General features: G+C 37.9%; 1 long non-coding RNA gene and 1 other non-coding gene across 2 annotated transcripts; one reads left to right on the plus strand and one right to left on the minus strand.

Moving 5' to 3' along the window:
- Window positions 1-193: 193 nt before the first annotated feature.
- LOC18438828 ((R)-mandelonitrile lyase-like) lies at window positions 194-1474 on the minus strand. The gene is made up of 2 exons (XR_016043439.1): window positions 1430-1474; window positions 194-1079 (listed from the first exon to the last, which is right to left on the minus strand). It is a non-coding gene; the product is annotated as a (R)-mandelonitrile lyase-like (transcript).
- A 1124-nt stretch (window positions 1475-2598) lies between these two features.
- Window positions 2599-26922, plus strand: LOC148780066 (uncharacterized). Its single transcript, XR_016043233.1, has 3 exons — window positions 2599-2784; window positions 24355-24637; window positions 25221-26922. It is a non-coding gene; the product is annotated as an uncharacterized LOC148780066 (long non-coding RNA).
- The last annotated feature ends 285 nt before the right edge of the window (window positions 26923-27207 follow it).

The following is a 27207-nucleotide window of genomic DNA, read 5'->3' on the forward strand; positions in this document are numbered from 1 at the left end:
TTAATTGGATTGTTTAAGCTTGCAACCTTATGGAAACTCTCTTGATAAAAAATCATCGTTCACGCTATGCTCTTTGTGTCTCTGTCGCTGGCCCTTCGCTCCTCCAACATCTCCACTCCCACGTACCTAATCAGGGAAATGCATCGACCCAAATATCACCTGCTAGAAAGAGAGAGAGGGGGGGAGCTCTTCTTTACCGGTCGAGCATCATGACCGTGGCTTGAGGATTGGTCCCGGGCAAATGCGAGAAGGTGGAGCCATCGACGTCCTTGATGACCTGCACCCCACTGAGCGTCCATCACCTCCTCCATAATGCAACCACCATGGTACTGCCATATCGTCGATACCGTTCTTCGGTAGAACTCACCGACTGCATTGTCGTTGCTCACATTGGCCGGCAACTGCACGTTGTCCAAGTACCAGAACTCCCTCTCCCCGAAACGCCGCCCTGGGAACTTGAACTGGTCCATTGCACTCGTCTTGAGAACTCTAGCCACCAACCTCACCCCTTCCACGTACCTTTGCAAACCCAACCCCTCTTCAAAGTAATTGAACCTCACCAATGGATTGTCGCAAACATTTGAGGAGGCCAGGCGTAAGGAACCGCTCGACAGGGGGCCAGAAATTTTTGCCATAACGGAAGCGATGTTGAGTGGGATAGAGGTATATCGAGGAGCAAGAAATGACGAGCACGAGCGGGGGATGAAGGGTAGAAAGTTGGAGGCGGCTTCGAGAAAGACATTGGTGGTGATGGCAACGACCTGGATGAGACAGAGTGGGAGGCGAACAGGAGAGACGAGGGAGAGAGCATTCCGGGGTTTGTCGCGCATGGCGTTGCCGACGGCCGGGAGGTGGTGGGCGACCGGGATGCCCCATCTGATGAGGCTGTGGTTTGGGCCGATGCCGCTCAACATCAACTGTTGGGGGCTGCCGATAGCGCCGGCTGAGAGGATGACCTCGCCACGCGGCCAGAGCATGACGTGGTGGCGCCACCCTTGGAGATCGGTATACACCATGCCAATGGCAGTGGGTCGGGGCACACGAGTGCATGTGATGGGGGCACAAATGAGAATTACCTTCTAATAAGTGAAAGGAATTGTTGGAGGAGGGGAAGGTATTTCTATTGGATATTTTCATGTGCTTTTGACACGGATATATGCTTTTGTAAAATTTGTTCTAATGTCTTTGTATTTAGCAGACATGGTTTCTACGAGTTCACGTAGAAATGAGACACCTCTTAAAAATCTATTTTTGGACTTAAATTTTAAGGTCGTGTAATCTCTAAATTTTTAAGGTCGTGTAATCTCTAACTTGGAGATCATGAATATGAAAAAAGCTTACTCCCAAAAAAAATAAAAAATCATGAATATGAAAAAATAAATAAATTTTGAAAATTAAAAATAGTAATTTTATTAAAAAACATTTTGACCATTAGTTTCAATTGTTTATAGATGGACCACCGATTTGCATCCATCTTTAAGATTCATGCTTTAAAACTTGGGGCCGCATATTGTAGAAATGCGGTCCAGCCCGCATGAAACAATTTTCGTAAAAATAAACTCACTCTATTGAAATTGTACGTTCATGATTATTCTTCAATTTTTTAATTTTCTTTTAAAATGCTTCCATTTAGAACTATTAGTTCCGAACCACTTTTATTCATACTTTTTGTGCGGAATAAAAGCAATCCAAAACTATTTATAAAAAGCATAAAAATAGCAATTCAAGGCTATGTATTTTGGAAAAGTTTACAAAGAGACTATTTAGCCAAAAACTAAAAAACTAACAGCTCCAAATTACATTGCGTCCTTATAGTTATTAGTTTTGGACCAGTTTCATCTCTTGCAACAAATGTATTAGAACTATTCGATCTAATTTGGGAGTATTTTAAAAAACACAAAAACAAAATTAGACATGATCACGAGTGATATTTTAAGGGGTGGAGTTCGTATAAAGTTACCACATTATATATAAAAAGTAAGTTTATAATGTTGTACATTGGGTGAAGGCGTTGGGGTTATGGTAGTAGTACTTCACAACCTAGTCACGATGTTGTGGTTTCAATTCTCACCACTAACACCAACCCATTAATACTTTTAAAAAAAAGTCAACTCCTAATCTACTTGAAAAACCAGTAGGGGCATGTTTCTTCCACTGAATTACCTAAAAACATAAAAACGTGAAGAAAAATGTTCTACACCATCCACCGATTATTTTAGTTGGGGTGTAAATTTAATGCATTTTCTAAAAAAATATAAAAAAGTGGTGCATTGTTTCACATATTATCAAATCTGTACCGTCCAAATAAAATGGATGGTGTAGATTATTGGCTTTATTTTTACAAGTAAGGTTGCAACCTATATATAATTTTTTTTTTTTTCATTATGCAAAACAATATATGCTTTGCCTTGGAAATTCAGAAAAAATCTAAGTGTTTTAATTGCTTAATTGGGTAACATTTTGCCATTTGCCCCGAAGTTTTTGTTGACACGTAGTCCAATGTTTATATGAACGTTGGATGAATATCCCTGAGATTAGGGAGACCCTCTTTTTTCTCAAAGATCCGTTGGAGAAATACAATTGTTAACCCCTTCTTCTCCCTACAAAAAGGAAAGCCAGAGAGAGGAAGATAACAACAAAAACAAAAGAAAAAAAATATACAGATCTTGCTCTGTAAACATATATAGGCAGTTTATATCTCTCTCTCTCTCTAAAAGTTAAGGGGGTTCCTAAAATCCAAACTCTGCGATCACCAGCCTCACGGCACCTCCTCTCTGATCTCAGGTTTTAATCTCATCCATGCTTCATCAATATTTACTATCATTGGTATCAGAGCCAGATTCCATCTTCCTTATTTTTTTTTACTCTGAAGTTTTTTAACGATAGAGCTTAGGTGATTTGTTTGTTACGATATATGCCCAATTTATTTTTTGTGTATAAATTGTGCTTTAAATATTACCTGCTGCTATCTTATCTTGGTTCACAATGTTATCTTGGTTCACATTGTTAATTAATTAAAGGATAAGTATGCGTGCACTCCCTTTGTATTAATAAATTTCAAATCACCTCTATCCAATTTTTTATGGGTTTGGTTTAGTGTTTGAATTGTGAGGGTGATTTGGCTCTTGTTACGGTTCTGTTTTTTGCTTTGTCTGATACGTTGTGATATGGATATATAATGCTATGTTATGGGATTAACTGCTTAATGTTTTAGTTGATCAATTTGATTTACTTTCTGCAACATCCACAAAAATAGGGGTAGTTGATCACTTTAATTTACTCTCTGCAACGTCCACAAAAATAGGGGTAGTTGATCACTTTGATTTACTCTCTGCAACAACCATAAAAATAGGGGTTTGGGATTGGAACTCTATGCAACATCCACAAAAATAGGGGTTTGGAATTGGATCCCACGTTGTATTGATGATCACAAATGTGGACAATTGTTTTTTTTTAAGCGTGTTTGAAGGGGTTAAGGAGAGTTTTGGATAACTTAATGTTAGAAGAAGCACATATTTGAGTATACCACAAAATGCTCCCTCTCTCTCTCTCTCTCTCTTCGATCAATATCAAGAAGAAGAACATATATTTATGCCAGCCCATCACAAACCTTTAGCCCACGTGTTTTCTCTCCAAACTTTGTTGCGCACTTACAAACCCTTCTAAGCGTTGATTTTGTTATCTTCTACTTATAAGAGTTGATTTTGGTACGGATCCATTATTTTAAATTGTCTATATCTGACGGTCCCTAATGAGATAACAAATGACCTAAAGATTTTGATTTTGCTCATTGCTTTTGTATTGTTGACATTTTTATATTTTAAAAAATAAAAAAATAAAAAAAAATAGAAAAGGGGGTGGAATACATATTTTGCTATTTTTTAGCCTTATATATTGCTGATATTTCGATTAGAAAAAATTATAATGATAGAATACTTATTTTGTTGTATTTGAATACAATTAATGCACTTACTGCTTTGGTGTGATATTGAAATTGATTTGTCTTCTATAGAATCTCATACTTGATATTTGCTCTTCTATTATAAGGGCTCACACACCCTTGATATTGCTCTTGCACCCCAAATAAATAACTATAAGAGGTAATTTTATCCTTGATAATCGTAGTAATTACTTATAGATTGAGAGATTGCCTATTTCAATTTTTTTTTAAAGCATCACTTAATAACTAATATTGTTTTATAAAATATTTGCAGCTCTCTCTGTACAAGTACTGACCGAATATTAAATTTTTGGTACCTTATTTAGCTTCTTTAAAACTTAGAAAGTATTAGGATGTTCACACAAAACTTAGCAAATGGCTAGTAGAATTGTAATGGCTGAACTTTCTAAAGTTGAAAATATTGAATGTAAACAATTTTGGGATGTGGAAGAGGAAGATGGAATATCTCCTCATCCCAGATCGATCATATATGTACTAAAAGATGATCTATCAATAGCTGGTAATAAACCAAATGAAGAAGAAAATAAAAAGCTAAATTTTTTTTAGAAAATGACATCATAGCAAAAACTTCCATGTTTAATTTTATGCAAGATGACCTTATTAAACTTTTCGAGCATCATGAAACATCAAAGAAAATGCTGGAGGAATTAAAAACTAAATATGAATCAACCTTTGAAACGCACAGTTGGAAGATATTTTTTATCATCATGGGCCCCTGCTCAATAAAACCCTAGCAAACAGTGGAAATCCCGACAGTCTCATAATAGACCTAAAACTGGTCAAGATCTTCATAAAGACTATCAAAAGTCTCATGCCAAGTTTTGTCGCAATCTGATATGTCGAACGCAGTGCAAACTGAGAAACCGTTCTGACAAAATCAACCTTTAGCACCCTGAAACATAACCTATAACTAGAGCTACATTTTCGATGTGCAAGCTCTCCTCTAGAATCAGGCTTCTTTTGCGCCTCTCTGCGCCTATCACTATGCGCAAGCATTCCTTGTGTCCGACACCCATCGTTGTGCACCCCATGATAGGTAATTGCCGCGTGACTTATAAGAAGTTATCATTGTGCGCCTTCCCAGAAGCTATCGTTGTCCGCAAGGGACGTGTTGCCTTCTCACGTGCTAACGACGATGCTTATTACCATCCGTGGGTTTCTCTTGTGTTCCACATCCAACGACGTGTGTCTCACGTTAGAGCTATCGTCGTAAGCCTTATCAGAAACTACCGCCACGCGCAAGGGATGCGGTGACTTCTCATGATGCCAACGGCGATAACCATTGTCGTTGGGACCCTATCCCACCACCGTCTCGTGCCTTCTCTTTGTTCTCTCCTCTTCTCAATTTATTGAGGGTTAACTTAGCTTAGCACTGCCATATCGGCCTCGGTTTTGCGTAGTCTTGCCGTCGTGCTGGTCTTGAGTACCATGCCCATCTTGCCACCACTCCGAGTTGGTCACTGTCCAACTATCAAGCTAGTCTTGTCCCTTCATCAAGTTTTCTTCTCTCTCCAACCTTTGCTCGAACCTTCTGCTCTATCATTCTAACCTCTCACATTCTTAGGTACACGAATGTGCATTGCCTTAAGAGAAGGGTGGGCCCCTTTGGCCCACTAGTCTTGCAAATTAACTATAGTAGTGTTATGCAAAAAAACAAAGAGATTACATGTCAAAAGAGGCGATTTTGAACCAGCTAAAGCAGCTGGGGAGCTTTCCGACATGATCTAAGAGGGTGCCCACGCGAGCCAGCCCGAGTAAGTCCCGAATCCACCTTAAATTCCTCTCTCATCGGTTGGTATACTTGCCCTTACTCTTAAGCGAGGTTCCGAGAGAGCGATCTCAAATCTCGAGTTCACTAGAAACCCGAGATATGTGCCCTAGATCATCTAGATCCGGAGGGTGAGATCAAGGCACCTAACCAGCTTGGTGACTCCATTGGGCAGCCTAAGCGCCTTGCATACGGTACGAAAAACCTCTGGTGCCCTTATCGCCAAGTTTGGGGCCACGAACTGAAGGAATGCTCCGGGTTTGAAGCCATAAGCACGAAGAAAGTCCAGGAACGCCACATCGTCTGCGCTGTTCTCCGGGAGCACTTCCAAGCCGTCGCTCCCGTTCGAGAGAAAGCCCCACTACAGGCCCTTCATGAACATACTTTGGACCCTTCATTGCCCTCGACTTCTCAACCCTAGGAAGTCTACCATGGGCGAAGTAGGCTCAAATCCCAGAAATGTGAGGCAGTCCACCAATCTAGGACTACTCACGAGCCCGATAGGGCAGTCCAAACACCCCTCAGGGATCCGGAAGGAGACGACAAGCACCTAGGTCAGCTCGTCGAAGGAATCATCATCCTCAGCCACTAGTTGAGGAAGAATTCCTCAGATCCCTTCCTCCACCACCGATCTTACAGAACTTCATCTCAAGCGCAGCTCGCCTTGACCTATCGTTCAATATGGGTGATGACGTAATTTTTGGGGAAATTGAAGAAGGACAAGGGTTAATGCCCCTTGGGAATTGGGGACGGTGGGAATTCATGGCACAACAAGGGTATGGGTGTCATTAAGTCGCATGCAATGCTGCCTCCACACGTCTCTAGGCTGCGCACGGCGATAGCCATGCTTGGGAGCATGCCGCTCTCAGTAATGGTCTCATGCGGCGTTGGCCTGCTCGTGCTGATGGTAGCGCGAAACAATGAGCTGCTCTCGTCGGTGGTCGATGTGGCATTGAGTCATACACGACGATGATCTCACGTGGCATTGAGTTGCATGCGACGATAGCCATGGACGAGGATGCCTTATGGGGGCCAAGAGTGAAGGCAAATGAGGAGGCCTTGTCACCGTGGTACATTGGAAGCCAAGTCCTCCAGCACAACACACACCTCCAATTGCTTTTAGAGCAATAGAACTCATTCAAAATGAAAGAGAGTAATAATGTAGTGGAACATGTAAAAAAAATGCTTGTTATGGCTAAGGACTTAGCCATTGCTGGGAATGAAGTCCTTGAGCGCATGTAAGTTTCCACAATCATAAATAGCTTTCCACCTTCTTGAAAGATGGTAACAATTACACTTAGGTTGAATGTCAAATGTCTTACATTAGGGGACCTACCTATGCAACTAGCCTTAGAACAAGAACATATGAACAAAGATAAAAGGAGTGAGCACATGCTTGCTCAAGGACCTTCCAAAACTAGCCAACCCAAGCCTAAATTTCAAGGAAAGTTCAATAAAAGGAACAATAGGTTCAAACATAATGGAACTAAGTCCTACAATCAAGATTCTAAACTATGACCACCAAAATGCTTCTTATGTGGTTAGTTAGGTCACTTTAAGAACCTCTGCCCACATAATAGAAACCCATAAAATTCAAAAAATAGCAAAAATGGAAGTAAGATGCGTGAAGTTGTTTGTGTGGTTTCTGAGTGCCTGATGGTACACCATGACATCAATGGATGGTGGGGTAGACTCAAGCATTAATCGACATATTGTAACCTCAAAAGGCCTCTTTGAGGACTTCAAAGAAATAAAAGCTAGGGAGAAATACATCTACATGGGGAATAACACTTATTATGATGTATTAGGTTTAGGAACTTGTAGGTTGTATGTAGGGACAATCAACCTTGTATTAACTGATGTATATTTTGTCTTTTGTATGAGACGAAATATTGTATCTGTCCCCTTCCTCATTAAAAATGGTTTTGAAGTCCACTTCCGATCGTTGAAAGTATCAATCGGAAAGCGTGAACAAATTTATGCTTGCGGACACTTGGTTGATTACCACAACTTGTTCGTTCTTCATGTAAATGAGAAAACTGATAATAAAATTCAACTTATTCTGGTTATGTTGATTGTGTAATGGTTGTTGATGCATATACTTGGCATCTTAGGCTTGGCCACATAGGAAAAAAAAAAAAAAAATTATTAATAAAAAATGTCTTATTCTAAATCTAAATAATGTCGAATTTCCAACCTATCAGTATTGCTTGTTTGAAAAAATGACTAAGAAATCATTCAATAAAGGGGCGAGGGCTAAATGTGGTACATTTAGTCTCTTGTGGGCCATTCAATGTTAAAACTTGTAGAGGGATGTCATACTTCATCACATTTATTGATGATGTTTTTAGATTTGGATATGTTTATCTGATCCACCATAAATCAGAAGCTTTAGAAAAATATAAAATATATAAAAAAGAAGTAGAAAACCAATTGGATAGGAACATTAAAGTTCTTAGAACTAATATGGGAGGTGAATACACATCCGAAGCTTTCAATACGTATTGTTAAGAATATGGTATTAAAAGACACACTATGCCTTATAGGCCACAACAAAATGAAATACCTGAAAGGCATAATAGAACCCTGTTAGAAATGACTAGATCCATGATGGCTCATTCTAATCTACCCAAGACCTTTTGGAAAGAAGCAATAAGTACATCCATGTATATTCTTAATAGGGTTCCAACTAATGCAATAGATTATACCCCTTAAGAATTATGAATAGGTAGAAAACCTTAGATATCTAACTTAAAGAAGCGGGAGTCGACTACCCATGTCCTATTCCTATATCAACATAAAAATAAGTTAGAAAACAAAAATCTAATTTGTAATTTGTAGACATCCACTTGAAAGTCTGGTTAAGGGAACTCCTAAAAACCTCAATTCTGGTCTTAAAAGGACCATACAAACCCTAGTAGACTATAGGAAACCTAAAACCAATTTAATTGCTCTAAAACTACCCAAATTGAAGTAGAGCCTGAGGTCTTTCCAAAGGTCCAAGATTTGCCAGAATCGGGCTTATGGATAAAACGATATAACAAATGACAATTTAGTCCATGTGAGACCCAAGTGTCGGGGCCACGGACCGCGCTGCAATGTGGCTCAGAAGGTCCATACGCGGCTTGATGATACAGACACAGCTTGATGATGCAGACGTAACCTGATGATGCAGTCAACGCATTTTATGAAGCAGTAAAGACGTTTTCTTGGATTAAATAAGGCTAAAACTTTAACATAAATCCACAAAATTTCGAAACAATTCCAAAAAAATAAGAAAAATAGCCAATTGAATCTTATAAATATCCCCTCTCATTAGCCCAAATGGAGGAAGAAAAAGAGTCCAAAAAAAGAAAGAAATTCCTCATTACCAAAAGTAGAAAAAAAGCCAAAAAAAGGAAAACCCTTTAGAAAATTCCTAAAAAATTAGAAAATATCCCAAAAAATAGAAAATCTTAGAAATCATATTCAACATTAGAAGATCCCTAAACCTTTAGAAAACTAAGAAAATTCTCCTTCAATCTTAAGAAAAGCTTAGGTTGACCCTAACTAAAATTCTCAACTTTTTCCCCTGACTTAGGAACCTTAGACTTGCATACAAACAATGATATGGTAGCACAAATCAAAAGAGCGGCCTGATCCAAGCCTGAAACTCCGGGTTTCGGGTCCCTAAAGGAACGTATATATTTTTTTTCTTAATTTAACTTGTTTTTATTCATTAAATTCTCTGCTTTAGTTGATTTTTTATGTAAATTAGTTCATCATTATATTTAATTAAATTTAGAAGAATTTTTTAGGACAGAATACGGATTTGGAGCTGGCACTGCCAATGGACTCAACAAAAACCCAGATCTATATAGATTTTAAGATTTTTTTGAGACTATAATTCAAACGACCCCACTCTCTCTACTTTTTCAATAGTAACTAAACTTTTGCTAAGATTTGAGCAGATATCAAATTTACAAGAACTTATGGCTCAGTTCCCTAGGTCTACCGTGTCTCAAGTCAGTCGATATCGAGTTTCAGTGGCTCCATAATCCCACACTCAGGGCTAAGCCAAGCTAACCCATCTGTAGTCCCGCCAAACCGTGGAGTGCAGCAAGTTTATATAGCTCGAGCTACTCAAAACAGTTAGAGCATTCGACCCGAAACTAAAGAATCAGGGTTGAACCCACCTCATCTTCTAAGTCTATGTTTAAAGAATATACTGCCCAATTAGGAGCACACCACCCACAAATTTCTAAATCTAACTCAAGCAAGGCTAGCCACCAAGGAAAACTAGAGAGTAAGACATCTTCACTTAAATCTAAGAGTTCTTCAAGACATGCCTCTTTTCCTCAAGGTTCATCCTTACACAATTCTATGGACTACGAGTCCCTTCCAACCGAGTGTCCTAAGAACTTACCCAAGGTCAAAGCTTTCTTGAGGCGTGTGGTCGGATGCCTCTATCTCGCCTCCCCTGATCTAGATGATCAGGTTCACAAGACCCAGGACCTGAGATCGCTATCTCGGGAACCTTGTTCTTAGAACAAGGGTAGATGCCCAATTAGTGAGAGGAATCTTATTCGTGAGGTGGGGACCAACTTCACCTGGGTCCATGACTTACTCAGGTTGACTCGCGCGGGAGCTCTCTTATATCACGACGGAAAGCCCTCAGCTACTTCAGTTGGTTCGGAATCTCCTCCTTTGACCTACAATCTCCTTGTTTTCTGCACAACACTATCATGGTTAACTTACAAGACAAGTGGGTTGAAGGACCTACCCTTGTCATAGGGTAATGGACATCCATATGGCAGAGAAGATGAGACGTTATGGTGATGAAGAAGAATGTTCGAATAAAGAAAGAAAAGAGTAGAGGACTTGATAAGGCGATGAGACTATCATGATAGTTGGACCAGTACAGTGATCGACTCGGAGTGGTAGCATGATGGGGCACAGTAACTCAAACCGGCACGACGACAATACTACTCAAAACCAATGTCGATATGACTGTCCTAATCTGATGTGGTAGCAAGACGAGCATGGTACTCAGGACTAATACGACGACAATATTGCTCGACAGCCAGACCATTATGACAGTGCTAGACTGAGTATGTCCTTTAGTCAAGCAAGAATGAGGAGAAAATAGAAGAAAATAGAACGAAGAGAAGGTGCGGGACGACGAAGAGGGAGGGTCTCGACGACATTAAGATCGCACCCACAGCCGTGGAGTAAGAGTGTCGCAGCCCTAGAGAGCGTTGAACACTGCTTCTCACGGCGAAAGGGGAAGGCAAAGAACTTTAGACGACGTTAGGCATCGTCATTGGCAACACGAGAAGGCAGCACATCCCTCCGTGGGCAGCGATAGCTTCTTGTGAAGTGCACGACGATAAGCATGGGATGCGAGAGAAGCCTGCGGAGGACGATAGGCACCAAGCGCACGAAAGAAGCTCGTGGACAGCGATAGGCATCTCCACGACCCTTTACGGGCGGCAATAGGCCTCACTGTCTGTGATAGGCACAGGTGTAAGAGACAAGCTCGCGGACAGCGATAGGCATCGTTGTCTGCAATAGGCGCGGGATGCAAGAGAAGCCTGCGAACGGTAATAGGTATTGTCGCAAGCCTTCGCAGGTGGCGATAGGCATCGTCGTCTATGATAGGTGCGCAACGGGATGAGACCCCTGCGGGCAGCAATGGGCATCGCCGTCTGCGCTTATGCGAGACGCCAAGGATACACCTGCGGAAAACGAAGAGCAGCGCTGTCTGCGAACTTCGTTGAGAGATAGAAATGAACGAAGAGAGGGGGAAAGAAACTCGCGCATGGTGCTACCATCGCCATGCACGACCGGCGAAATCACATGGAAGGAAAGAAAGAGGCATGCATGGCACTGCCACTGCCGTGCATGGCCTCTGAGAAAAACTCGGACAAAGGAGAAGAGAGAGAAGAAGAGAGGAAATAAAAGAAGAGAGAGAAAAAAATTTACCTTAAGCCCACGGATACCGACCTAAAATTTTCTCTCTCCTTTCTGTCTCTCTCAAAACTTGACCCAAGAATAAAAAGAGATGGAAATTTTATTAAGCAAAACTCTCTCTATGTACAAGGATAGTACATGATATCTATAGAGTTTTGCCTAAACATGAGTGGATTGATCAAAATTAAAACTATTTGTTGAAAATTAAGATTTAATTGATCTAAATAAAATAAGATAATAGGGTGCAAAATGAGTCCTTCCTAACAATTCATGGAATCCCAAAACAGTTCATGCTGTTGCCCTAGAATGTGCGTGATCTTTCGTGGATGATCCGGGGTTACTCTGGTGCCCGTTTGTCCAAAAGATGATTGTTTTATTGTTGAGCTCGGCATGGCGATCGATTTGATACCAACTTCGAGCCATGGATCTCGTTTTTAAGCCAATATCATGTGACTTGATATTTGGATGAATCTTGCAAACTTCGGATTGATAATGTGTTCGTTTCTTGATGTTTTTCCGTGATTCCTTTGTTGGATCACACTGAGCATGTCATCGCGATCGCGTGGCAACAAACGTAGGTCGATTTCATGCCCGGACAAAGATTTCACAACTTTTGAGTTTTGGCCGAAATCTGGAATTTTGGCGTCGAAATTTACAACCACTCCATCTGTTTCATGTGTGAAATCTGACCATTTATCATTCACGAGGTTTTAACCAGTGATAGCCATTGACCTTACGCACACGATGCAATTGGTTTCATGTCGATCGGGTTTGTGAGGGTCCTGATTTGGACGCTCGAGCGAGGCGTGTTGCTGCTGATTTCCTGCAACTTTATTCACGGATCTACAACTTCTCTCTAACTTTTCTCCTTGCTCAGGCCTCGTCATGGGGCGTGCCATATATCAAACCGCCAGTCTTGACGAGACGAACATGCTCACAATATTTGAATACAATCTGACTCAGGATGAGTGAGATATGAGAGTCGCAAGTCACTATTCGTGACTGTCCCTTTGATGGAGTTTAGTTGCAGGGTGGCTGCAAGGGAATAGTATGCGGCTCCTCCTGTTTTGAGCTTTTACCCATAACTTCTTCTTAGAGTGTCCGTTTAAGCGAAAATTTGACCCCTGAGGGTTTTCAACCTTGCCGGATTAATTGGCCGTGGTCCCAGGGCTGTTTGATGAATTGACAGTAGGGTTCCAATTATAAGGGTCTGTTTGAGGGTGTGAGAGGTTGATTCTACTGTAACTGTTTCTCAGTCTGTACTCCCTTAGACATGTCGGATTGCGATAAAATTTGGCAGGAGACCTTTAAGAGTCTTTATGAAGATCTTGACCAGTTCTGGGGTCATTCTAAGACCATCAAAATTTCCATTGTTTGTCAGGCTTTATTGACCGGCTTCTTCGTTTTATTCCGCTTCGGGGATCCATGGTGCTGAAAAATGTCTTCAAATAGTGTTTTTCCCTTGTTGAGTCATTAGTCAGGTCAGAATCAAAGAACCACTTTAGCCCGTGACCAACAAAGTCATGTGAGTTCCACCTCGTCGGTGAGTCGGCATCACCAATCTTCTCCTCCTCCAACTCCTGTAGATCCGGCTCGACCACAAGACCATTCATCCCATAATCAATCTAAACCTGACCCTCCTCAGGTCATGTATAGTCATCCACCGGTGCAACCTCTTCAAGCTGCCCAGTTCCATACCATCAATCACCGGAGCTCTATTCGGCTCTTATTCCAACGCAGTTTCCCCCTAGTCAGCCACACCAGTCGGCTCCAGTCCCATCCTCTAGTCATCCATACCGGGGATATCTTGTGTACCAGGCCCCGACTGTCTATTTCTAGGCCTCGGCACCTGCATATCAGCCTTCGACTCCTCCAATCTAGGTCGCTTCTCAAACTTACCCATATTATCCTCCAATCATCTCGTAGGCCCCACCTCCTTTAGTCTAGTGTAACCCATATCTGATGCATCTTCGCATCACAAATTATGCCATCAATTATGGGAAACCAACAGACCTCTAAGGTTAAAACCCCTGAAAGTTGAGCTCACCCAGTTGAAAGGTAAATTAACCACATTTAAAGAGACTCTGGCTAAGATTGGAGTTCTAAATATACTTCCTCCAAGATCTTACGTCAAGGATGTTCTTAAGGATGTCGAGCATCTTCCTTTGGGTTTCGAATTCCCTTAGTTTGAAAATAAGTTCAACGGGAAAGGTGATCCTGAAAATCATATTATTGCTTACTTATTGACTGTTCCTGCACTTGAAGAGAAACCTCACCGCTTCAAGGCCATGTTTCAACACTCTCTCTGCAAACAAGCTTTAACATGGTTCCGAGAGGTTGTATCAAAATATCTGAATCAAACTCCGGATGAGTTGTTTCAACGTTTTGTTAAGCAATATCACAAGATGAAAGAGAGATCAATGACCCTTAACGAATGTGTCTCCATCAAACACAATCGGGGCAAATTGTTTAAAGATTTTTTCCAACAGATTTTGATCATTTAAATTGCCACCGTAAACGTCCGAAAAAGCTCTTGAGGCCTAGCAATGACAAGATGCTCCTCATGAAGGGATGGGTTTTTTTGTTGAAAAGTTCTTAAGGGTATTTGGTTATTTGATAGAAAAACGGGATTAATATTTTAATTCATAAAATGTGTATTTTTTTGATAATTTGGTTATTTTTTAGCATTCTACCATTGTTTTTGTGGTTGGTCTATATAAGGAACTTAAGTCATTTGTAACTCTCTCTCTTGATCTCTATTGAAAGTGTTGGAACTTAACAAGAAAAGCTTGAGAATTCTAAAGCTTAGGCTTGGTCTTTTTGCTTTGCTTTCAACTTCATGACCCAGGAGGAGAGAGAAATATTTCTTAGGGAGAGAAAATGCCCCTAGAACCCCTCACTCCGTAATGTAAGGGGAAGTCTTTACGATATTCTTATTACTGTAATACTTTCCTGGTCAATTCCAAACTCCTATTGGTTGAAAAGCTTCAAAATTAAAGTTAATATCAGAGCTACCCCTCTCCTCCCTTCACGGTAGTCTTCTTCGGAGCTGTATTTTTCAAAAAATCCATGTTTCCATGGAAGCACGATGTGGATCTACTCCCTCGCTCAAAAACATCTATTTAATATTGTTTTTGTTCAAAACTTTTGAGAACCATATAAAAATTACTAAATTATTTTTGAAAGAATTGAATTGTGAGTTCTATGACACTTAAATCTAGCTCTTTGAAAATTGGATAGTTTCTATTCAATCTTAAAGTGTTAGGTTTTTCTAATATACAGAAGAATTTTCTTGGAAAATTTCTTGTGCTGAAATTATTCTTTAAGTAGTAGAGATTATATCCTAAAAATTTGAGATTTGAAAAATACAGCTAGCATGGATTTTTGTCGATGGAGTAAATAGATAGTAGACTCCCAAGAGAGTAGAAAATCTTTTGTATTCTTTTAATGAGGAGTGGGCGATATTACGGTAATTAAATTACCATAATACTAATTTAACGTATTACATTATTTTAATTACCGTAATACTCCTTCAACTTATTACGGTACTTAAAATACCGTAATGTTATTACGGTAATTTAATTACCGTAATACTACTTTAAGATATTACGGTATTTTAATTACCGTAATACTACTTCAATTTATTATGGTATTTAAATTACCGTAATGTTCTTTACGTTAAAACGACTACCGTGAACATTATTTTGGTCGAATAAAAGCTGAAAATTGTGAGAAAGGGTGTAGGTGAGATTTTGAAAAATTGGGGGTTTTTGTTTTCGATTATGGTAAAATATAGGTATTGTAGCAATAATTTCCCTAAATATTAATAGGATATAGTTTTTCAGTAGGCTACAACTTTAGCATTGTGCATGTGCTTTCTATGTGATTTGTGTCTAAACTATATTAAGTAACTTTCTAACCATGTATTTTCTCTCTAACAAAATCTAGAGCATATCACTTATACAAGTCTTTTATATCTAACCATGCCCTTTCTCCCTCAAAATTTTTTATGTAACTAGATCTATTTTTCCAATTACAATATCACTTTATCACTTTTTTCTCTCTCTAAATGCATCTTTTCTATCTTAATCATGCTCTATGTTCTATGTTATTAAAAAGCTATTTTTGTGTATGAAGGTATTCCTAGATCCTTTAAAGTAACTTGTGTCCATTCTACGTCCATGAAGTAATCTCCTAATAGTGTATGATTAATCTACTTACTAAGGATTCAATTAACATGTGGGTATTTATATCAATCTTGAGTAAACTACTACATAGAATATAACAATACGTGATTTGTATAGTGGCCCTATGTTGCTTGCTAAGGTTTCAATTAACATGTGGGTATTTATATCAATTCGTAAAATCGAACCGGAACGGTTAACTGGTTTTGGGGCTGGGAGTGGTTTGAACCGGAACAGGAATAACCGGTCAAGTAGATTTTTTTTAAAAAAAAAGATGAAAAAACATCCAAAAAAATTTTAAATTTTTTTAAAAAAATAGAAAAAATCATATTATGTGTATACTATTATATTACATACATTTTACTTATAAAAAAAAATTGAAACAACTTTTATGTAATTTAATATTTGAATACTATGAAATATGCAACACTATTTATAATTTCACATTAATTCAATTAATGAAACTACAAAGTCCAACTAACAAATGGCTAGTAGTAATGAGAGTGGCAAGGGGAATCATGGTATTGCTGTGTTTCACTATCAAGGTTTAGAGGGCGAAAAATCTGAGTAAAGCTTGGAGGAGTCTGTAATGCCACAGTTGTGCCCCCTAGCTAATCAGGAACATTTCTCGTGGTACCCGCTTGGCCAAAGTCTCCTAGACTCTTCCAGCCTTCATGCTCTCCCCCACCACCCTCTTCTGTGTTACCCCCGCCCTGTTTTGTGTTATGGCTCTCAACAGCTTCAATATTATCATCATCATGAATAACCAGGTTACAGTGATGGCTACGGCTTCGTCTCTCCCTTGTCGAGTAACTTCTACGCCTCGTGCCTCAACTTCCTCTTGAGCCAATCTTATTAAATCTTCCTGTTCATCAGACACCGCATGATGTTGTGCCCCTTCACATTCCTGGATGACTGGATCTCGTCAGTTTTTTTCCATTGTCCCATCTGTCTCTTCATCATCTTGTGCCTCATTTTCATCCTGTGTATATTCGTCATCCATATCCATTGCCATGTCTCCTTCATTGGATGCTACAACATCCACATAGTAATCCATATCGGCAACTGCCCCATAAAGAAAATCTTGATCTAGTAGTGGGGTCCTTGGTGATACCCACTCATCGGCGAGGTCCCTCCGGAAGATGTAATCAAGGTTGATCGGAGTATAGTTTGTGGGGGTCCTCCTTATATGTCTCTCTCTCAATTTTACATTGTAATTAATGTACACCAAGTTGTGCCACGTCTGAGTCTTTAACCTATTCTGCCTCGGGGCGTGTATCCACTGAAATGTACTCCAGTTTCTCTCACAGCACAAAGCAACACATGTTTGATTCAAAATTCTAGCTGCAATCTTTTGCAATTGCTTTGTTCGAATTCTGTATATCGTCCACCATTGTGCTGACATAGATAGACATAGAAATACTTAACAATAGAAAATAAATTGATTTACAAAAAAACCCACAAATAATATTGTACTAAAATATTGTAAGTTTTAACTTAAAACTAACCTGGGTGCAATTTTCCCGCTGCTTTTTGGGCATTGTTGTATGCAAATTCCCCATTTTTTTTCACGTACATGATAAGTTAGAAATAACAACATGCGTATACAAGAAATTAGTACTACATAGAAATGCAATTCATCATTCTAAACTGAAGTTTTATTACAGACATGTTTTGATTAAGGTTTACCTGCTGCATACATTCCGTCTGAGTTTCAATAGAAAGCTCAAACCTATAGATGCAGTTTCTTACGTCCTCCATGATATTTGCATCATCGAAAGTGGCATTGGAGTACAAATTTTGTGGATTAAGAAAGAATCATGCACATGGTTAGTTATATTATTAATTACTGTAGCTTTACTCAGAGTTAGAAAAGAATCATGAATTACGATAATGAATCATAAATTTTCTGCTGCATGGATATCCCGATGTAGTTGGTCTCTTCACTTAGGAGCAACGATCTTCAATGTCTCTTTAGTCCATATGTTATTATCAAATAGCTTCCCTTGCGCGTCTCATTGCATCGAATAGAAACCCCATTGCAGGTTTATCATCAGAGTCACTTAACCTCAACACTCACACTAGAGGTTTAGTTACAGAAACAACATTGTTACATCGAGCCCGGAACCTCCGATCGAGAAGGGTGGTCTCAACCTGCTTTTCAAGTTGACTCATTGCTGCTCGATCAGTTTGTCATTCATTAGAGAGTATCGTTGACCTCAATCCTATTTTGTGGACCAATAACGATTGTATCGTAAGGAACGTTGTAGCAAATCTAGTAGTGGACTCCCTGACAATCTCTCTCATGTAATGCTCCCTCATCAAAGCATGGAGGAACTTGTGATTGTATATAAGCCTTGCAATCAACTTGCTCTTCAAAATACACGTTTTAACCCTCCTCAGCTTCCTTGTATCCTTGAGCATCAAATTAACACAATGGGCAACGTATGGAGTCCAATAAAGATTGAGTCTTCTCTCTAGTAGCAACAAGCTTGTTTTTTGTAGTTCGCAGCATTATCAGTCACTACATGGACCACATTTTTAGGCCCAACCTCATCTACAATTTTGTCCAAATGTGCACATATCAGTCTCCTAGTATGTCTCTTTCTTGATAAATCAATGGTAGAGTGGTAAACAATGCCCCTAGGGCAACTTAAAATGTTGACAAGATACATATGGGACTTGTCCTTCCAACCATCAGTCATGATGGTCACTCCTGTACTTGGCCAACAGACTTTGAACTGTGATATATGCTTATCGACATCATGAACAACAGCTTCTAAACATGACCCTGCAAGCTCCTTCGCAGTTGGACCTCTAACATCTGGCCCTGCCTCAGCTATAGTAGTTACCATCGGTGGATCGAAGTCTGAGTTGGCAGAATTAAATGGTAGTACATTAGCATACCAGAATATGCTAATCATCTTTTTCACCTTTTCTATTAATACACCTGCTGCTGGAAATTTTATTTTATTTTGATGATATTGTGGCATGTGGGGATCAAGTCCAACGGGTCATTGTTCGCACATCTATGGGTGCATGTCATTCAGTATTAGATGGCCGACTATAAGAGGATGGGTGATTAGTGAAACTATGTCTCAATCTACTAGATGTGGATCTAAGCAATGAAGGCCCACATCCTCCCCTACCCGGTACTACATGTTCTTGAGGTTGACAGCTACTAGATGCACCATCCCTTCTCCCATACGTCTCGTGAATTTCTATTTGTCTATAATTATGCTCTTGGAGACTTGCAATCCTAGCTCGTTCTATTTGTGCCTCAAATTCTACTTCTTGGTCATCTTCCTCATCTATTGGACTTTCGTACCCCCTCCCTATCTCCTCTATATCCTTTTCCCTTTGTACCTTTTTTTCTTTTTCTTTTGTAATTAATTTAAACATTTGTTGTTTTACTTCTGCTGTCACTTCATTACAACCGGTGACATTACCCTTTACCCAAGCAAGATGTTCTTTTAGCCGATAAATACCACCACCCATTTTCTTGCCACAAAAATTACATCGAACTTTTCTTTTGTCATTTACTTTTGTGCCATACTACCACATCACATCTCCCCTCCTCATCTTATTACTTTCTTGTAAATTGTCCTGAACATAAAAGTTTATTAAAAAATATTTATTTGGAATATCACTCTTCCAAGGGGACCTTGTACGCATGGCGATATCACAACAAAGATTAATTTACATGTATATAAATCAAGAAAAAAGCAAAAAGTACTTGCACATTTGCGCACTAAAAAATAATGACTGCATTCCCAACATTATATGATGAAGACTAGTTTTGATGCGTGCCAAAGTAACTCGAGGCCAAAAAAAAAGTGCATTAATGTTTAGCACCAGGACAACAAGGAAACTTTGGTCATCTCAAAAAATTAACTGTGAAAACAATCACAAAAGATTAACAGTGAGAAATGACCATCAAAACTATGCTACCAAAGCATTACAAATGGGTTCAAACATTGAGACCGAGTTTTAGAAGTATACGATTGAACTGAATGATCAAGGTCTTGATTATTAGAATCAACATAACTTTATCAATTTTGTGAAGAGAATTACCACAAATTTCAGTGTCAAATTGGGCGGTCCAGAGTCTGCCTTTAACTAGGTTCAAAGTTTTAAAAAGTAAAAATAATAACTAAAAGTGATTGTGACATCTTTGTGCCGTTGGATGAATATTATATACTTTGTATTTATTATTTTCGTTTTTTTTAAAAGGTAGTTCACCAAGACTTGATTGATAAAGTCAATTCTTTCAATTCAAAAGGCAGGTCAGGAGAAGGATTATATGAACAAGCCTAACTCCATTTCTCTTACTCTCAACTCCAAGATTTCCTCCTCCTTTTTTTTTCTAAATCTTCCAAATTTATGTTGCTGCCTTTGCATTATATCAACTCTCATCTGGCATTGCTAGCTTTTCTATTCCCTTCAAACAACTCGTTCTCTCATCATAAAGATGTACATTGGAGAACAAAACTCCTCAGGCATTTCTGCAATTAAAGATATTGCTGCATTTACAATCTACCAAGGTACTAAGCTTTTTTAGTGGGCTTTTATGATGAAAATAAGATTCTTACAACCAATGGTTCAAGCCATAGACAACTATATAAAAGATGGAAAATAGTTGTATTGAGGTCAATATACTGAGACTTCCCGCAGTCTGTGATTCTCAACTTATCACAAGCAGTCTAGCACAAGGTTACCGAATAGAAAAACGGAAACACTTAGCAGTCTGTGATTTTGCAACTGTGAAGGCACTGTCTTTGTATAGTAGTTGGTAATAGGTTCCTTTCATGAAAGCTCCAACAAAAAAAAAAAAAAACCGAAAATTATATGCAGACAACATAATCCATCAATTGAACATGAAATTTATCTCAGAAGATCAGCAAATACATATATAGACAACATAATATGATGCCATCAAACATCAAGAATAGAAACATATTTTCATCAATAATACACAAAAAAACCATCAAATGCAATTGCAAGCTCTAGAACCAAGTAAACACCATTGATTCAATTTTTTAAAAAAAGAATATGAGGACTAAACCTCATATAACAATTCACAAAACTCATAATTTATATCTCAGATAAAAAAAAGAAAAATTAAGAAAAAATAGAATGAATAATCCTAAAAAAAGGCTGAATAATCCTAAAACAAAGAAAAATTAAGAAAAAACTCTCACAAAATATGCATTTCTTCAATTTTTATTCAAGAAACCCTAAATTCAAAAACTCGAGCTCCAAATCTTTTTTGTGTTCTCAAATACGTTCTTTTATTGAATGCAATAAATAATATCAGTCAAATATTATCTGAATAATCCTAAAAAAGACTGTAAAATTAAAAAAAAATCTGGTTCGAGCTTACCTTGCTTGCTTCAATCTCAAAATCGAGCTCCAAATCTCTCCATCTTAATGAACTAAGGAGTCTAGAATGATAGGTATCTCATTAATCATTAAAATCCCCCAATTTTTATCCAATAAAAATGAAAAACCACGCCAAAATCCTTAGATTGGCAGATTTTTCATAAAAAAACTCAACACCAAAAAACGCACATAAAAATCGCTAAAAACGACTTAATCTTGGAGTTTTTATTCAATATTCTGGATTTATAGAATATTTGAAGGTAGAGTACAATAATTGAGCAAAAAAAAAAAAAAAAAGGCAGGAAAAAGCTTAAAAAAAGGCTATTAAAATGGTGGATCACGGGTTCTGCCAAAATAATGGGCTCTGCTACAAATAACGACCGTTATTTTCATTATACCGTTATATCATCAAATCGCCCGTTATAACGCCTAATCGGACCGGTTATTAAAAAACCGCCCGATTTTTTAGCGGATTTTTTTCTGGAATATTTATGTTGCAACTTGTAGCGTAAAACTAGCCAAAACCGGAATCGGCACCCTACGGTACCCGTCTAACCGACCGTTTCCAGTTCTGACTGGCCGGTTTTGCGAACACTGATTTTAATTACCGTAATATTCCTTCAACTTATTACGGTATTTAAATTACCGTAATGTTATTACGGTAATTAAATTATTGTAATACTACTTTAAGGTATTACGGTATTTTAATTACCGTAATACTCGTTCAACTTATTACAGTATTTAAATTACTGTAATGTTCTTTCCGGTAAAAAGACTATCGTGAAGATTATTTTTGTCTAAAAAAAGCTGAAAATTGTGAGACAGGGTGTAGGTGAGGTTTTGAAAAATTAAGTTTTTTTTTTCCTATTATGATAACATATAGGTATATTAGTGATAATTTCCCCAATTATTAATATGGTACAGTTTTTCACTAGGCAACAACTTTAGCATAGTGCATGTGCTTTGTATGTGATTTGTGTCTAATCTAAATTAGGTAACTTTCTAACCGTGTCTTTTCTCTCTAACAAATTCTAGAGCATATCACTTTTTATATCTGACCATGCCCTTTCTCCCTCGAAATTCTTTATGTAAGTAGATCTATTTTTCTAATTACAATATCACTCTATCTTTTTTCTCTCTCTATAAATGCATCTATTCTATCTTAATCATGATCTATGTTCTATGTTATTTAAAAGCTATTTTTGTGTATGAAGGTAGTCCTAGATCCTTTAAAGTAACTTGTGTCCATCCTACATTCATGAACCTTTAAAGTAACTTGTGTCCATCCTACATTCATGAAGTAATCTCCCAACAGTGTATGATTAATCTACTTTCTAAGGTTTCGATTAACATGTGGGTATTTATATCAATCTTGAGTAAACTATTACTTAGAATATTACAATACGTGTATAGTGGCCCAATGTTGCTTGCTAAGGTTTCAATTAACATATGGGTATTTATATCAATCTTGAGTAAACTACTACTTAGAATATTACAATACGTGATTTTTATAGTGACCGTATGTTGTACAACCCACTCAGCCTGTATCAAATTTATTCTAAGCAAGTCATTTGTAAACTACCTGTTAGAGCAATGGAATACCTAATTTTTGTAGTTGCACTATATTGTACTAGTCACTTAACTTATGTGAAATTTATTTTAAAGAACTTAATATGAATATAGAATTTATTTGAATTGTACATATTGTTTCATTATAGAGTTGCAAAGGGCATGTGCATTGGATTTCCTAAAACTTAAAAAATCAAAGTTCTTTATTGTGGTCATGCAGGACTATATTGTTATTTTTTTAAAAAAATAATTTTAAAGTAGTGCAATTTGTCTTTTTTGTGTTGCCATTATATTGTGCTACCCACTGAACTTGTGCCAAATTTATTTCAAAGAAGTTAACATGAATGTAGAATTTATTTAAACTCGATATATTATTTCGTTATAGAGTTTAAAGGGACATGTCTTTGGTGCAGGAATTTTAGGCTTTGATTGCGTTGAAGTTGAAAAATAAAAGTTTTTTATATTATATTGTTTAAGCCAGGTAGATTTCTTAATCTACTTTTCAAGAGTGTTCTAATTATAAGTTATAAAAAGGAATTTAAATTTTATAAGTTATAAGTTATAAATATATATCATCGCTTATATATTTATAGGCTATAATTTATAACTTATAAATAGCATTTTAACTATATTTATAAGTAATAAATATATTTAAGTTAAATATATTAAAATAGATAAATTAATAACTTGTTATATTTGTAAAAATTAATTGCTTGATAAATTTATAATTTATAGTACAATAAATTTTAAATAGAAATATACATTCTATTATGTTTGAGAAATTTTATTTAATAATAAAATAAAAAATTTAATTAAAATCCATTAACATATTAAAATATTACAAAAAAAATACCATAACTAAAAACGACAATCGAACTACAACTTCATCTATTGATTCTCCTTGGAGTCCATCTTTTTGTTAATCGAAGTTTGGCTCATTCACCTCATTTATTATCAAGAACGGGATTACTAATTCCATTTGGACGCTCGTTAAAGATCGGTGGTGAGTCTTCCATGTAATGTTTTAAACCGTCGATCTAAAACAAGAATGGGCGATTAGAATTGGTAATCAAGTGAAATTGAACCGGTTCTGAGAGAGTATCGGTGCCGGTTTTGCCCCCTTGCCTAAACTCCCCTCATATTTTTTATGTTTTTAATAATCTTATGTAAACTACTGCTCATAACCGTGCATTGCTTCATTTTGATGGTGACATTGTCTTTTGCTAACCACTAAATTTATTATGAAGAAGTTAACAAGAATGTCTAATTTATTTAAACTAGTTATTTTTTTTCATTATGGTTTGGCTAACCTATGTTGTAGGTTTTTCTTTAATTAATCCTAGAGTAGTGTAAGGTGTTAGTTTTGTTCTGGCACTATGTTGCCAGTTGCCCTTATTGGCGTAAGTTTCGTTTTTACAGAGAGAAACGATGTTTTTATCTCTCTTGCTCTTCAATTTCTCCATTATTGGTGTTTCTCTCACTTGGGTTCTTCTCTTTATTTTCTTTTTGCATCGGACGCGATTCTACTCGGTTTCCAGCACTGTTTGGTTATGCTTGGAACCACAGTTATCATTCCAACAGCTCTGGTTCCTCAGATGGGCGGTGGAAATGCGAGGAGAGAGAAAGACCCAAGATTCAAGAGGGGAGAGAGCCAGAATTCTTGCGTCTCTCCCCAATTCAAACCCTTGAAACCCTCGCGAAAAGAAGCCTCTCGCTGCTGCTTACAATCCATACCCTTCTCTGCAACCTCCAAGAAACTCTTTCTCTCTCTAAAACACGCATTTGGTGCAGTTACTTGAGGAGAAATTGAAGCCTCACCAGGTCAGCTCTCTCTATCTCTCTCCAATGTCATTTTAATTCATCTACACCTGCTTCTCTCTTTATCTCTCTCTAACAAGGGATTACACAATTTTACTCCTATGCCATAATTTACAGGCAGATTGATCGGTCTTTAGTCATATTTTTCTCTCTATCTCTCTCGATCTTTACGATCTTTACTGCCCTCTATTTTCAATCTCTCTTTCTCTAAAAGGCATTTTCATGATCTTTACTCCTCTTTGTTTTTAATCTCTCTTTCTAACAGGCATTTTCACGATCTTTACTCCTCTGTTTTTAATCTCTCTCTCAAAGGCATTTTCTCGATCTTTTCTCTGTTTTTAATCTCTCTCTAACCGGCATTTTCACGATCTTTACTCCTCTCTGTTTTCATTCTCTCTCTGGCGGGCATTTTCATGACCATTTCTCCTTTGTTTCTTGAGTTAAAATACATCCAACCGATCTTTGCTCCTCTCTCCCTCTCTCTCTAGATTCCTCCTCCCTAGATTTGCAGGCGTTCCATTCGATCTTCGATCTTCTTTCTCTTGCTTGCAGGTGTTTCATTCGATCTTCTTTTTCTCTCTTGCAGGGGTCCCATTCCATCTTCTTTCTCTCTCTCTAGATTCTGCCTTCTCCCTAGAGTTGCAGGCGGTCAATCTTCTCTCTCTCTCTTGCAGGCGTTCCATTCGATGTTGGATCATCTTTCTCTCTCTCTGGATTCTGCTTTCTACCTAGACATGCAGGCGTTCCATTCGATCTTCGATCTTTTTTGACAAGGATCATTCGATCTTCTTTCTCTCGCTTCATTGCATCTACAGCAGAGTTCTTTACTCCTCTCTCTACCCCTCTTCACATTCCCTTTTTGCAACCATATAACCTCTCTCTCCATATGCATTCTAGTAACTTCCTTACTCCTAAATTCTAAGATCTCTCTCTCTCTTGCAGGTAGAGGTGGCGGAGAACTGAACCACAGTACGTCCAACTGGCCCTCAACGCCACCGAATTCCCCGGCATAAGATGAGTACGACTACATCGTTGTCGGTGGCGGCACCGCCGGCTGCCCCTTCGCCGCCACCCTCTCCGCCAATCCCAACTCTCAGCGCGTCCTCCTCTTGGAGCGAGGGTCCAAGCCCCTCTCCTACCCAGCTCTCTCCTCACATCGTGGCTTCCTCTCCACCCTCAATGAGGACAACTCGCCCGCCAGTGCTTCGAGTCAGAGGACGGCGTCCGGAACGCACGGTACGAGTTCTGGGCTGGAGCCGCACCATCAACGCTGGTTTCTTCAGACAGGCCGGATCGGGCTTCTTCGTGCAGACATGGTTTCTACGAGTTCACGTAGAAATGAGACACCTGTTAAAAATCTATTTTTGGACTTAATTTTTAAGGTCGTGTAATCTCTAAATTTTTAAGGTCGTGTAGTCTCTAACATGGAGATCATGAACATGAAAAAAGCTTGCTTCCAAAAAAAAATAATCATGAATATGAAAAAATAAATAAATTTTAAAAATTAAAAATAGTAATTTTATTAAAAAAACATTTGGTTTGTTAGTTTCAATTGCTTATAGGTGGACCACCTATTTGCATCCATCTTTAAGATTCATGCTTTAAAACTTGGGGCCGCATATTCTAGAAATGCGGTCCAACCCGCATGAAACAATTTTCCTAAAAATAAACTCACTCTATTGAAATTGTACGTTCATGATTTTTTTTCAATTTTTTTATTTTCTTTTAAAATACTTCCATTTAAAACTATTAGTTCCGAACCACTTTTATTCATACTTTTTGTGCGGAATAAAAGCAATCCAAAACTATTTATAAAAGGCATAAAAATAGCAATTCAAGGCTATGTATTTTGGAAAAGTTTCCAAAGAGACTATTTAGCAAAAAAGTAAAAAACTAATAGCTCCAAATTACATTGCTTTCTTATAGTTATTAGTTTTGGATCAGTTTCATCTCTTGCAACAAATGTATTATAACTATTCGATCTAATTTGGGAGTATTTTAAAAAACACAAAACAAAATTAGACATGATCGCGAGTGACATTTTAAGGGGTGGGGTTTGTACAAAGTGATCACGTTATATATAAAAAGTAAGTTTACAATGTTCTACACTAGGTGAAGGGGTTGGGTCATGGTAGTAGTACTTCACACCCTAGTCACGATGTTGTGGTTTCAATTCTCACCACTAATACCAACTCATTAATACTTTTAAAAACAAGTTAACTCCTAATCTACTTGAAAAAACAGTAGGGGCATGTTTCTCTCACTGAATTACCTAAAAAACATAAAAATGTAAAGAAAAATACTCTACACCATCCACCGATTATTTTAGTTGGGGTGTAAATTTAATACATTTTCTAAAAACATATAAAAAAGTGGTGCATTGTTTCACATATTATCAAATCTATACCATCCAAATAAAATGGATGGTATAGATTATTGGCTTTATTTTTACAAGTAAGGTTGCAACCTATATATAATTTTTTTTTTTTTCATTATGCAAAACAATATATGCTTTGCATTGGAAATTCAGAAAAAATCTAAGTTTTTAATTGCTTAATTGGGTAACATTTTGC

Source organism: Amborella trichopoda, chromosome 10 (assembly GCF_054954075.1).
Source record: "Amborella trichopoda isolate Santa Cruz 75 chromosome 10, AtrichopodaSantaCruz75HAP2 v2.0, whole genome shotgun sequence".
Classification (NCBI taxonomy): Eukaryota; Viridiplantae; Streptophyta; class Magnoliopsida; order Amborellales; family Amborellaceae; genus Amborella; species Amborella trichopoda.